This window comes from Grampus griseus, assembly GCF_964374135.1.
Source record: "Grampus griseus genome assembly, chromosome: 1".
NCBI lineage: Eukaryota > Metazoa > Chordata > Mammalia > Artiodactyla > Delphinidae > Grampus > Grampus griseus.
The window spans coordinates 99,695,002-99,706,651 of NC_139017.1; the positions used below are offsets into that span (position 1 = coordinate 99,695,002).

General features: G+C 39.9%; 1 pseudogene across 1 annotated transcript; it reads right to left on the reverse strand.

Annotated features, from left to right (window-relative positions):
* Positions 1-3,195: 3,195 nt before the first annotated feature.
* Positions 3,196-5,913, reverse strand: LOC309828281 (phosphorylase b kinase regulatory subunit beta-like; annotated as a pseudogene). The gene is made up of 2 exons: positions 5,838-5,913; positions 3,196-5,765 (listed from the first exon to the last, which is right to left on the reverse strand). The product of its transcript is annotated as a phosphorylase b kinase regulatory subunit beta-like (transcript).
* Between the last annotated feature and the right edge of the window lie 5,737 nt (positions 5,914-11,650).

Genomic DNA, 11,650 nt, shown 5'->3' on the forward strand with positions numbered 1-11,650 from the left:
CATAGACCAACACTGAGATGCTTACATTACCTCTTTGACTCTGTTTTCAATATAGCAAGAGCTTTTAATTCTACCCTATTTCCTGATCCTATCCTCTAACAAGGTTTAATCTTTCTCCACATTTTGAGTTCTACCAGTAGCCACTCCAATTAATATTTGTTAAATGCAGTAACAGAAGGAGATGATTTTGGCCTTAGGCAAAAATTAATACCTACACTAGCAAACACTTAATGGACACTTTCTATGTGTTGGGTACTAGTTTAAGTACTTTTTATATATTAACTCATTTAATCTTCTTAACTATGCTGTGAGGAAAGTACTATTATTTACCCTGTGCTATCAATGAGAAAATTGATGAACAGAAATATTATAAAACTTGCCCAAGATTATCCAGCCTGCAAGTTGAACCCAGGCAGATGACTCTAGAACCTTAAAAATTCTGAAACCCAGACTTTTCAGTCATATACTGATTGGACTGAGTTGTTCTGTTCCTATTCTAGCTGCCTACCATTTTATAAAATGTATTTTCCTCTAGAGAAAAATAGCGTCATCCAGAGCCTCTACAATTTTTCATGCAAAATGTCTGGCATTCAATAAAAAAATTACCAGATATACCAAGAAATCAGATCAAAAAGAAAAGAAAGAAAGAAAGTAAAAATAGGCCAGGGACTTCCCTGGTGGCGCAGTGGTTGGGAGTCCGCCTGCCGATGCAGGGGATACGGGTTCGAGCCCTGGTCCGGGAAGATCCCACATGCCACGGAGCAGCTGAGCCCGTGCGCCACAGCTGCTGAGCCTGCGCTCTATAGCCGGTGCTCTACAGCAAGAGAAACCACTGCAATGAGGGGCCCGCGCACCGCAAAAAAGAGTAGCCCCCACTCTGGCAACTGGAGAAAGCCCGCGTGCAGCGGCGAAGACCCAACGCAGCCAAAAATAAATAAATAAATTTATTAAAAAAAAATAGGCCATAGATGATCCAGAAACATGGATTAATATGTTTTTAAAAAATAGATGAAAAGATACCCTTACCAGAGAAATAGAATCCATAAGAAGAGAATCAAGTGGAAATTCTAAAACTGAAAAATACAGTAATTAAAACTAAGAACTCAACAGATGAGCTTACTAGCAGATTAAACACAAATAAGAACAGGATTAGTACTGTAAGATACTAAATACTAGTATTCTCTGTTGGCAGAGAATATTCAGACCAAAGGACAAAAAAAAAAAAAAAGAAGGAAATATAGAAAAAAGTGAAAGAGACACATGGGAGACGGCAAAGTTCTAAGTGTAACTGGAGCTCCAGAAGTACAGAAATAGATTAGAGGAGAAATGGAGGCAAAAGCATTGTTCGAATAGGTAATGTCTGAGAAATTTCCAAACAGATGAACAATATCAAATCCCAAGAAGGATACAGACATTACTAGTCTCATCATAGTAAAACTGCCAAATGACAAAGACAAAGAATAAGCCATAAGAACAGCCAGACAAAAAAGCATAGTACCTTCAAAGAAACTACAACAATGATAACTAAGTTCTCAACAGAAACCATAGGAGCCAGAAGAAAACAGAATGATATCATGAAGTGCTGGAAGAAATTATTGACGACTTAGAAGTCTATACACAATGAAAATATCCTTCAAACATAAAGGCATCAAAAAAAGTTTGTTGTCAGCAGATCCCTATTAAAAGAAATGCTGAAGGAGTTTAGACAAGATGAAAATGATCCCAGATGGAAAGACAGAAATGCAGGAAAGAATGAAGAGCAACAGGAGTCAAATATATAAATGACAATAATAACATGTGGTGAAGTTTACATACATATAAAATTAAAATAAATGTATGACAGCAGTATAAATCTGCTGTCAGATTTATGCTGTCAGTATAAATAAATCAAACAGCAGAAAGGGATAAATGGATTTAATGTGTTCTTAAATCCTAGCATTGTCTGGGAAGTGGTAAAACTATAATTTACATTAGACTTTATTAGGTTAAGGCTGTTGTTATATCCAGTAAATAGAATTCCAAATATATCAGTAATTATATTAAATGTACATGGACTAAATACTTCGATTGAAAGACAAAGTTTGTCCAACTAGATGAAAAAATAAAAATTTAATTATATGTTGCCTAAATAAGGACATCTTAAATATAAGGATACAGAAAGGTTGACAGTAAAAGAATGGAGATATATCATGTAAATACCATGATTAAACATAAAAACGGACATTTAAAACTGATGCTTAAAAGTTAATCTACTAGATATGGAGATGAAAACTGGTAAAACTAAACAATAATTTAGCGATGCTTACATTAATGAAAAAGTTATTAAAAGTAAGGGCGAGTAACAAAAAATTCAGGATAGAAGTATGAGAGTGTACTAGGTAGCAACACAAATGAGGAGATTAAGGGGCTTCTGTATCTTTAAGTTGTACAGTACTTGTTTTTCTATTATTCTTTTTTTTTTATTATTGTTGAAGCTGAGTAATAGTATGGGCTTTATTATACTATTTTCTATACTTTTGTAGATGTTTGAAATTAAAAATAATTTTTTAAAAATAATTCAATTACAAAATAAATGACATAAGGAAAGATATATTGTTAAAACATGGTAACATGGACAGAAACAAAGCTTTAAAATATATAAAGCAAAATGGATAAAAATGCAAGGAGAAACTGACAAATTCATAATCAGGAGAACATTTTACAATTTATCAGCAATCGAAGGTCAAGTAGGACAGAAATAGTAAAGATACTGATGATCTAATTATACAATTAGCAAGCTAAACACTTATTCACACTCACACACATTCACATGTATTTGCACCTGACAGGCTACATATTCTTTTCAAACACTTGAACATCCCCCAAATTGGCCACATATTAGGTTACTCTATATGCTCAATTATTGTTTTTTGTTGACTTTTTTACAATTAGAACATATTTACCTGATACCTGTATTCAATACAATCAAAAATATGTTTAAAAAAATGAAAAGAAGCACTTATACTTTACTCAGTTGTGGCAGGCCTTTTAAACATATTATCTTGTTTCATCTCACACAAAACAATGAAGCTGGTATGAAAGCAGAAGGGAGGTTCAGCCACTGGCCTCAGGCCACTGAGATGATGAGTGGCGGTCAGGACTTGCACTCAGTTCTGCTGGATGCTAGAGCCTGGTCATGTGCCTTACTGCACTGCCTCACACAATGCCAATTCGTATTTTCAGCATGCCACGGAATAACTCCGGGTTATTGGAGATGATCCAGCCAATATGAATGACCAGTTCTTGCTGAATGACCACCTCCCTCTCATCATGGGTATTACACTTGTAATAGATGATGTTCTTAATCACTCTTGGAGACAAAGGATTAGAGATAACCTCTTCTTCATGTCCAAAGGCACCCAGAGTTACCTGTTGGCCCTGCACTAAAGCATTAGTAATGGATGGGGCCAGGCTGTCCACTAGTTTACTTAAAAGGCTTGCTGTATGGCGCACCACCAACTGACATTTTTTGCTGCCAGCTCTTCTATAGACTCTCTCAATGGGATCAGAAACAGTACCTTCCTTTGTGTTAAAGTTGGGTCCTTCTCTTTTGAGCAGTATACCCAGCAGGATGACTTGGCTAAGCAGACAACTATAGTCATTCAGTTTTTGAAGAATTTCATGGGTGGGTTTGTTTTTCCATTCAGTAATGGTAACATCTGGCTGCTGTTCTTGTTCAGGAGCACTGGAGGTGCTGCTTTGTCATTTGACTTTTGAATGTTTGGGAACTTCTAGTTCCTCAAAACTCTTAAATTCTGGAAGCTCTTCTGTGTCACTGATTCGTAAGAAGTTGTTCTACCACAGCTCCAGATATTAGTGTCTGTAGATGATCAACGTGAACTTTAACTCCTCCAACCACTCCTTTCTTAAAAGCTGCCAGCATATCTAATATGGGATTGAATTGGCTACCTCTTATACTGTCTTCCTGGATGAGAACAAGGAAAAGTGGATGCCCATGCATTTTCCAGTATTGCTTAATAAACTGTAGTGCATTCTTTATGTCATCTACCAGCAGTAAAACATCTTGAGACATTTAGAAATCACTTAGGTCAAAGATGATAGGGTAACAAACCACAGTCTTTCCTAGAATGCAATAAATCTTTGATGTATGGAGGCAGCCAATGGGCCTAACTGGCCTTCCGCAGAGTCCTGATTTTTCATTGACCCCCAGATGGAAATAAGCTTTCACAAGCTCCTGCTGGGCCCAGATCTGAATGGGTTCTACCTGTTGAGGAGTTTGAGTCTGAATACCATATGTGTTGAGGAAAACTGGAAGGCATTGGCTTTCTGCTATAAGCGCTACATAAACAACCAAATCATTTTCCAGTGGGCCCTGATTGGAAAACCTCATGCTTACATTACATTGATTCTGTAGTGGGACATAACACTGAACAGGATCAATGTCTTTAGGACTAATTAATTCATCAGCCAGGAGTTTTGTGATGACATAAAGGGCTTGTCCCCCAAGTAATAGTTTTCCATCACGGCCACAGTTGCTAGGAAATCCCTTCTGACTACCAGGGTTTCTTTTTTCATATTCTACAAAATCAGCTGGAACACAGTAGTACTTTGGTATGACAGGATAACCTTCTGTGGTCTGATGAAGTACTGGAGTCAGAAGATCCTGATATTCTTTTACTTGCTTGGGATTGCCTCTAAAAACACCATCAATCATCATGTAAAGGAAAAATATGGGAAATTCACATTCAATGCCATCAAACAGCTTAATTTCAGCTGGTCTGCAGTAGCGTCTATTAGGATCTTCCAATGATGTTCTATACCCATCTCTCAAGAAATGCTTAAATCCATATCTCCCTTTTAATTTTCTAACCACTTTATTGAGTGTCTGGCTAAACAGAACCTCATCGTCCAAGGCAAACGTAGGATAACTGATGCAGGGGAGCAGGGCAACATCTGTGTTATGAGATCTTGATTCTCTGGGTAACAGTGAGCACAAAGTTTGCCAGTTGCGATTGTGAGCATCGAGATCCACAAATATAACCGACCAAGAACAGGCCTGGTTGCCAAAGAGGTTGACTCCATTAATTGCTTCTACAGCTGCTTTTGCTAAGACAACAGAGCTCGAATGCAGCTCCGTGCTGCCATTATTATACTCGCTTCCTCTCTCCCAGACACCAAAGTCAGGCACACAGTAAACTCTTTCCACACAAAATACAAGGTTCTGAATGAAAGAGACCTCATCAGTGTTATAGATAATCTGGAGTCCTGAGGAAATCATTTCCACAAGGTAAAGGAGATAGAGTGATGCTGCATTTATCTGAAGATGACCATAATCCTGATAGGAGAGAATCTCATCCCTGTATGTACATTGAGAACAGAGTGAAGACAACGTGTTGGGCACGGATCCTGCTTAAACTGCTGGACCTTATCGACCTGACGCATATAGCAGTAGACAATTCCTCTCATACATTTTATAGCCAAGTGCTCCAACTCACGGGTCCTTCCCTTGTCATCATCAATGCGACTGATACAAGAGCCAAAGCCCAGGGCACAGCAGGGCAGTATAGACTGTCATGGATCTTGGCCTCCTGATCATCACCACATGTTTTTGTGGGAAAGAGACCTGCAGTTGGGCTTCGATACAGCAGCAGTGTTGACTTGACAATTCTGTACTAGTGACCCAATTTATCCCACAGTTTCATTATCAGGTCTTGGAACATTAATGCTTTTAAGAGGTTCATAAACTGAGCCAGACCTTAAGAAAGCTGGTAGAGAAGAGACAACTGCATCAGGTGAGCTGGCCATTTCAAATTGTTGACTCTAATCATAAGCATCACAGGCTAAACTATAGCAATTGGTCTGGGCTCTTCGCTCCAAGCCCTTCCAGCTCACTTCGGCCATGCACCCTGCCATTGCACTCGGGCCAACGCCTTGGCCTCCCCGGGGCCGCCTGTCAGCTCCTCCCAGCCGGCTGCTATTATTCTTTAAACTGTACACATATGTGATACATTATCTCTCTTTGGAGTGTATGCTTTATGTTATAATAAAATCACTTTTTAAATAGTAAAAACAACAAGCCTCTTAGATAGCCTCATCCACCAGAGGGCAGACAACAGAAGCAAGAACTACAATCCTGCAGCCTGTGGAACAAGAATCACATTCACAGAAAGATAGACAAGATGAAAAGGCAGAGGGCTATGTACCAGATGAAGGAACAAGATAAAACCCAAGAAAAACAACTAAATGAAGTGGATATAGGCAAACTTCCAGAAAAAGAATTCAGAATAATGATAGTGAAGATGATCCAGGACCTCGGAAAAAGAATGGAGGCAAAGATCGAGAAGATGCAAGAAACATTTAACAAAGACCTAGAAGAATTAAAGAACAAACAAACAGAGATGAACGATAAAATAACTGAAATGAAAACTACACTAGAAGGAATAAATAGCAGAATAACTGAGGCAGAAGAACAGATAAGTGACCTGGAAGACAGAAAGCTGGAATTCACTGCTGTGGAACAGAATAAAGAAAAAAGAATGAAAAGAAATGAAGACAGCCTAGGAGACCTCTGGGACAACATTAAATGCAACAACATTCGCATTATAGGGGTCCAGAAGGAGAAGAGAGAGAGAAAGGACCAGAGAAAATATTTGAAGAGATTATAGTCAAAAACTTCCCTAACATGGGAAAGGAAATAGCCACCCAAGTCCAGGAAGTGCAGAGAGTCCCATACAGGATAAACCCAAGGAGAACCATGCCGAGACACATAGTAATCAAATTGGCAAAAATTAAAGACAAAGAAAAATTATTGAAAGCAGCAAGGGAAAAACAACAAACAACATACAAGGGAACTCCCATAAGGTTAACAGCTGATTTCTCAGCAGAAACTCTACAAGCCAGAAGGGAGTGGCATGACATACTTAAAGTGATGAAAGGGAAGAACCTACAACCAAGATTACTCTACCCAGCAAGGATCTCATTCATGGAGATTCGATGGAGAAATCAAAAGCTTTACAGACAAGCAAAAGCTAAGAGAATTCAGCACCACCAAACCAACTCTACAACAAATGCTAAAGGAACTTCTCTAAGTGGGAAACACAAGAGCAGAAAAGGACTTACAAAAACAAACCCAAAACAATTAAGAAAATGGTCATAGGAACATACATATCGATAGTTACCTTAAACGTGAATGGATTAAATGTTCCAACCAAAAAACACAGGCTTGCTGAATGGATACAAAAACAACACCCATATATATGCTGTCTACAAAAGACCAACTTCAGACCTAGGGACACATACAGACTGAAAGTGAGGGGCTGGAAAAAGATATTCCATGCAAATGGAAATCAAAAGAAAGCTGGAGTAGCAATACTCATATCAGGTAAAATAGACTTTAAAATAAAGAATGTTGGTCTTCCCTGGTGGCGAGCAGTTGGGAGTCCACCTGCCGATGCAGGGGACACGGGTCCGTGCCCCGGTCCAGGAAGATCCCACATGCCACGGAGCAGCTGGGCCCATGAGCCATGGCCACTGAGCCTGTGAGCCCAGAGCCTGTGCTCCACGAGGGGAGAGGCCACAACAGTGAAAGGCCCGCGTACCACAAAAAATAAATAAATAAATAAATAAAGAATGTTACAAGAGACAAGGAAGGACACTATATAATGATCAAGGGATCAATCCAAAAAGAAGATATAACAATTATAAATATATATGCACCCAACATAGGAGCACCTCAATACATACGGCAACTGCTAACAGCTATAAAAGAGGAAATCAACAGTAACACAATAATAGTGGGGGACTTTAATATCTCACTTACAGCAATGGACAGATCATCCAAAATGAAAATAAATAAGGAAACAGAAGCTTTAAATGACACAATAGACCAGAGATTTAATAGATATTTATAGGACATTCCATCCAAAAATAGCAGATTACACTTTCTTCTCAAGTGCACACGGAACATTCTCCAGGATAGATCACATCTTGGGTCACAAATCAAGCCTCAGTAAATTTAAGAAAATTGAAATCATATCAAGCATCTTTTCTGACCACGACGCTATGAGATTAGAAATGAATTACAAGGAAAAAATGTAAAAAACACAAACACATGGAGGCTAAACAATACGCTACAAAATAACCAAGAGATCACTGAAGAAATCAAAGAGAAAATCAAAAAATACCTAGAGACAAATGACAATGAAAACACGATGATCCAAAACCTATGGGATGGGGTTTCCCTGGTGGCGCAGTGTTTGGGAGTCCGCCTGCCGATGCAGGGGACGCGGGTTCGTGCCCCGGTCCGGGAAGATCCCACATGCCGCGGAGCGGCTGCGCCCGTGAGCCATGGCCGCTGAGCCTGCGCATCCAGAGCCTGTGCTCCGCAACGGGAGAGGCCACAGCAGTGAGAGGCCCGCGTACCGCAAAAAAAAAAAAAAAAAAACCTATGCGATGCAGCAAAAGCAGTTCTAAGAGGGAAGTTTATAGCTATACAAGCCTACCTCAAGAAATAAGAAAAGTCTCAAATAAACAATCTAACCTTACACTTAAAGGAACTAGAGAAAGAAGAACAAACAAAACCCAAAGTTAGCAGAAGGAAAGAAATCATAAAGATCAGAGCAGAAATAAATGAAATAGGAACAAAGGAAACAATAGCACAAATCAATAAAACTAAAAGCTGGTTCTTTGAGAAGATAAACAAAATTGATAAACCATTAGCCAAACTCATCAAGAAAAAGAGAGGACTCAAATCAATAAAATTAGAAATGAAAAAGGAGAAGTTACAACAGACACCACAGAAATACAAAGCATTATATATTAATAAACTTGCCTTAATTGACATATATAAAATTCTGCCTCTAGGGGCTTCCCTGGTGGCGCAGTGGTTGAGAGTCCGCCTGCCGATGCAGGGGACATGGGTTCGTGCCCCGGTCTGGGAATATCCCACATGCCGCAGAGCGGCTGGGCCCGTGAGCCATGGTCACTGAGCCTGCACGTCCGGAACCTGTGCTCCGCAACGGGATAGGCCACAACAGTTAGAGGCCCGTGTACCGCGAAAAAAAAAAAAAAATTCTGCCTCTAATGTATTAAAGGGACATAAGACATTTACCAAAACTGACTATATGCTGGGCCATAAAACAAGTCTCCACATTCCCCAAAATTTCAAAATATTGAAAGCATTAATGTATTCTCTGACCCCAGTGGAATTAAGCTAGAAATCAGTAACAAAATAACTAGAACATCCACCAAATATTTGGAAATTGGTTAAAGAAGAAATCAAAATGGAAATTAGAAAATATTTTGAACTAAATAATAATGAAAATATGATCTATCAAAACTTGTGAATACAGGTTCAGTGGGAAAACTCAATGACAGTGGTTACACTGAGAATGAGGGAAAATGACTGAGAAGCAGCCTAGTAGGGGCCTCTTGGGGGCTGGTAATGTTCTAGGTCTTACTGGAGAAGGTGACTACTTGAGTCTTGTCCCTCTGTGAAAAATTCACCAAGCTGTACATTTATGATTTGGGCATTTTTCTACATGCCTGTTATATTGTAAAAAAATTTTACTTAAAAAATAAACAGAAATTATTCCTGGCTCCTCTTTTTCTCACACCTCACATCTAGATCATCAGCATGTTCTGTTGGCTTTAATTCAAAATTAATACAAAATCTGGCCATTTCTCACTACCTCCCAGCTGCTAATCTTGTGTAAACCAACAGCATCTCTTTCTTGATTTATTTCAGAGTTTTATGTCAGTCTTCCTGCTTCTGCCCTCGCTCCCTATAGTCTATTGTCAATTCAGTCACCACAGTGAACTGTTCAAGCTGAATCAGATCATCTTACTACTCCACAAAATTGTCCAACTGCCTTCTCATTTCATTCACAATAAAAGCCAAATAATTGTCATGACCTTCATCTCTGAATGATCTGCACTACCATCCCCTTACTTCATCTCCTACCCACCCCCACCCCACCGCTGATTCACTCTACTCCAGTCTTAACCACCTCTTTACTCTTCACAGAACACACCAGGGACATTCCTGCCCCATGACATTTGCACTCACTGTGTCCTCTGCTTGGATGTTTCTCCCCCTAGATTCACAAAGCTCATTTACTCAGGTCTCTGCATAAAAATCACCTTTGTCCCTGACCATTATCATTGCAATTCCCTCCACCAACAACTTCCAATTCCTCTTCAGTTCAATTCACCAAACATGAATCCAGTGTCAATATGAGCAGGTACTGGTCTAGTGCCGAGGACAAATTAGTAAACAAAAGAGGCATGATTCCTGCCCTCATGGGACTTACATTCTAGCAGGAGGAGACAATAACAGATTGAACGAGTGTAAGAGAAAGACGAAGGATGACTTCCAGGGTTTTGATTCAAACAGCCAGAAGAATGGAGTTGCCATCTGCTAGGATAAGAGAGACTGAACATACAGCAAGTTCAAAGAAGAAAAAAAATCAGTTCCGCATTAGGCATTTTCTGCTTAATTTTCCTCCATAGCTCTTATCAACATTGACATACTATACATTGTACATATTTACTTGTTTATTATCTATGTTTACCCACTGGAATGTAACCTCCAAGAGGGCAAAGACTTGTTTATTTTGTTCACCGCTATATCGCAGGTATCTAGAATCAATTTATCTGTTCCATAAGCATTTATGGAGTGCCTTCTAGATGACTGGAACCGTGCTAGGCTAGACCCTGTATGTTTTCTACCTGTAAGGAGCTTAGAGTATAATGGGATATACAGACAAATAAACAGTCTGCATACAATAACTCTAGGAATCCAGGACACCATGGGAGTGTGCAGGAGGGGTATCACACATAGACTCTGAAGGGGAATTCGAGAAGCTTCCTGAAAGAAGTGGTATTGTAATATTGTAACCAAGAGTCAAGTTATCTACTTGAAAGGGAGAAGGGCATTTCAGGAAGATGGAACAGCATGACCCAAGCTTGGAGGCCAGAGGGACCATGCACTACCCAGGAAGTTGCAAATTCACCTGGTATCTTAGCTGTACCCTAGAGAACATATCTGTGTCAGATGGGAATTGAAGGAGTTATGTCACCAAAAAACACACTTGGCTGAGCAATGACTCTACCAGAGATCCCAGCCAAGGCCAGCAAACACAGGCACCTGCAGCCAGCAGCAAGAGCAGCGATGGCCACCATCCTCCCCACCCACCAGACAGCTGCGGTGGCAGCAACAGCAGAGGGTTCCGAGATTCACTACCCACCAATAGCACTTCGTCAGGCTTGACCATCAAGACCAAGGGCAAAATGGAGGTCAGTTCCTCTACAGTTCATCCTTGAAGGTAGTGTCTGTGTTCCCAGTTCGCCTGCAGGCAGAAACAGGAAGACGGGACAAAGACTAATTTCATAAAAACAGGTAAACACTCCTGAGGAGTTTGAGGAGGGAAGAAACTGCATAGAAAAGACTGGAATTTCTGTTCACAGAATGGGAGGTTGGTGCCATTTGTAACTTTGTTTGAACCCACAGAAGACAGGGAGAGTCTGGTGACATTCAAGTTCTACAAGAGCATGCATTCTCAACAGGGGTGATCTTACCCCCAGGGAGGTGAAATTGGTTCTTGGGGTGAAAATATCTTAGGTATTATAATGGTTTGTTGCCCTCCAAAGG